The 3041-nt window shown below is 55.4% G+C and overlaps 1 long non-coding RNA gene across 1 annotated transcript in view; it reads left to right on the top strand.

Annotated features, from left to right (window-relative positions):
- The first annotated feature begins 591 nt into the window (after positions 1–591).
- The window catches only part of LOC103666292, an 11030-nt gene continuing 8580 nt past the window's right edge, over positions 592–3041 (top strand). The window contains exon 1 of the long non-coding RNA XR_569457.2: positions 592–2199. This is a non-coding gene — a long non-coding RNA (uncharacterized LOC103666292). The remainder of the gene's footprint in view (positions 2200–3041) is intronic.

The following is a 3041-nucleotide window of genomic DNA, read 5'->3' as shown; positions in this document are numbered from 1 at the left end:
TGGACAGGACAACACAGGGTGTGGCTGGGTCGGGGGTCCCAGGTGAGCCTTGCACAGGGTCCACGCTGCTCCACCTGCGTCCCTGGGGTGTGGCCAAGCCGGGATAGTTCCCACGGCAAGCAGACCCACAGATGCTTCTCCAAGCACCACCCGGACGCTCACATCCATCCTCCTGATTCCTGCCAAGTCCTGGGTCCCATCTCCCTCCCCAGACACGATCACTAGGATTTGGGGGCCGCCATCCCCGGAGACACATTCCCCTCCCTGCACCGACGCTGGCACCGGCCCTGCCCCAACCACACGCCCTTCCTCCAGCATGGAAACGTCCGATCAGAAAACAACAGACGCTCGCTGGCTCGTGTCCGGACCCCGCGGGCTCAGTTCCCAGCAGGGCCAGGGGCTTCTTCCCGGGGCTTTACCGTTTCTCACCCCAGGCGCCGCCGGGGCCCTGCCTCTGTTACCGCCCGCCCGCGTTGCGCAAACAGGACGGGGACCGAGAGAAACGGTCTTTGGTGTGGGCGCAGAAGCACGTGGTGTGGGGTTCCGTCTCCTTACGACCCAGTGCGACTGACCGCAAACAGTGCCGCTGACTGTGTCCAAACCCGCGCTCCAGCCAGCGCCGCGAGCTCCCTGGTCCCCAGACGCTGCTGGGGGCGGGGGGCGGCTTGGCACATGCTCAAACGCCCCGTGGTTTTACACGATCCGGCACCCCGTGAGCTCGTCTGCGGGGTCTCAGGGCCCCCTGTCCCCCCGTTCAGGCCGCCGCGGTGGCTGTCAGTGTGGCGGCCCCATCCGCGCGCCCCGTGCGGGGCTCCGCTCGGCCGGCCCAGGTGCCTTTTACCGAATGAGTGTTGGCAGGAGAGTTTCCCTGCTGGACGCCTCTGCAAACGCTCTCTAGGGGTTTGCCTGGCTGTGTGCGCGCCACCCCCTTTCGCCCACGTGGGCACCCCTGAGACCCTGTCCCCGCCGGACTCGCTTCATTCCCGACCATGCACGCGCGCCGCGCAGGGCGCAGGGCGGAGGGCTCACCTGGGGTCTCAGAGGGCCGCGCGCTGCTGAGCCTCGGCGTCTGGTATCCGGAAGGCAGCCGTCCTCATTTTGCACGCCGGCGGGCGGTCAGAGGTGCCCCTGAATGATCTGCGTCCACAGAGGGCCGGCCCAAGTCACGGTGGCCGTCTGGAGGCTGCTCGGGCAGGTGTCACGGGGGCATGGCCAGGCCGTTGCGAAATGCAAATTCGCCGGGGTCCACCTCCGAGTCTGGCAGCCACGGTTGGGAGGCAGGGTGGGTAGAGAGGAAACCCGTGTTGAAATTTCCTGTGCAACTAACCGTCTGTGCGCTCGCTCCGTCGAGGGCCAAGCCCGTGGGGCCCCCGCCTCCTATGAGGCTCGCCCGCCACCCTGCTCAGGGCGGGGCAGGGTGCCCGCTCCACAGCCTCCCTCCGTCCGACCTCAGAGCTGCTTCAGAGGAGAGGAGGTGGGGGACTGGGATAGGCTGGTGATGGGTAGTAAGGAGGGCACGTATTCATAGTGCACTGGGTGTTATACGCAAGTAATGAATCATGGAACTTTACATCAAAAACCAGGGATGTACTGTATGGTGACTAACATAACATAATAAAAAATTATTTTAGAAAAATTTAAAAAAAAAAGAGGCCGCAAGAGACCCTGCCCACCCCACCAGCGTCTCCTGCAGGATGCAATCCCCCTGCACGATGCTGGAGAGCAAGGACCATCCGCCGGAGATAGCAGGCAGAGAAGCAACCGCGCCCTCCGACCCAGACAGCTCATTCCTGTTGTTGTTGTTTTTTTAATTAAAAAAAAAAGTGAAAAAAAGTTGCTAGCAGAACATATTTCCTTTTGCGTTCTGAAGCTGGGTGCATTGCGACATCTTTTGGTATGTTGCCAGAACGGCCAGGCCACGGGGCAGGGACTGCCCACATCAGCCCTGGGCGGGGGTAGGGTGGTGGACGGGTGGGGATGAGGAGGGGGGCTCCTGGCTCAGTCCCTGCATGTCCCACCCGGCCGGTGGGTGTCCACAGCAGCGGGGAGCTGCGTGGGGCTGGAGGGCAGAAGTAGATATTTTCACAAGTCAACGGGGGGAGTTCACCACATTGCGTGCGTGGGGAAGGATGCGGAAGATGCAGGAAAGATATACCAGAGAACCAAGTTCTGAGCTCCCGCACCTTTGTCCTGTGGACGGTGAGTCACTTCTGGGGACCCGGTGATGATGTCCCGGGGCCACTCTTCCATGGGGAAATGCAGGGCTACCCATCTATCTGCGTTGTATAGACTTTTCATTTATTTGTTGGGATCTGTCCTGTATTTATTGTCAATATACCATCTATAGACTCGACCTGTCATTATCTGTATTTATCTATCATCTTGCATATTTCTACGCATCTATTATCCTAGTATCGGCCATCTATTACCTATCAACCATTTACCTATTTCTACCTGTCATCTTGATCTATGCATGAATTGTATCATCTGTGTATCCATACCTATCAATAATTTATATCTATTAATATCTATCAATATCTAGCTATACTTATTAATCTATTCATATCTATCTATATATCTTTCAATACCTATCAATATCTATGCAACTATCGTCTATGTATCTATGTATTATCTACTTATCAGTCATCTACTATCCATCATCTATTTATCTACATTTATCTTCTCTATCATCTATCCTATCTATGCATCCACCCATCTTTCCATCCATCCATCCATCCATCCATCCATCCACCCATCCATCATATCTATCTATCATCTATCTATCTATCTATCTATCTATCTATCTATCTATCTATCTATCTTTCTATCTATCCATTCATCCATCCACTCATCCATCATATCTGTCCATCATCCATCTATCTATTCATGCATCATCCATCCATCAAATCTATCTATCTATCCATCCATCTATCCATCCATCCATCCATCCATCCACCCATCGATCGTATCTATCTATCCATCCATCATCCATCTATCCATCCATCCATCCATCCATCCATCCATCCATCCATCCATCCATC

Source organism: Ursus maritimus, assembly GCF_017311325.1.
Source record: "Ursus maritimus isolate PB19 chromosome X unlocalized genomic scaffold, ASM1731132v1 scaffold_X1, whole genome shotgun sequence".
In the NCBI taxonomy this organism is placed as follows: Eukaryota; Metazoa; Chordata; class Mammalia; order Carnivora; family Ursidae; genus Ursus; species Ursus maritimus.
Note: the sequence above shows the minus strand (reverse complement) of the source record. Positions and strands in the feature narration are given on the sequence as shown.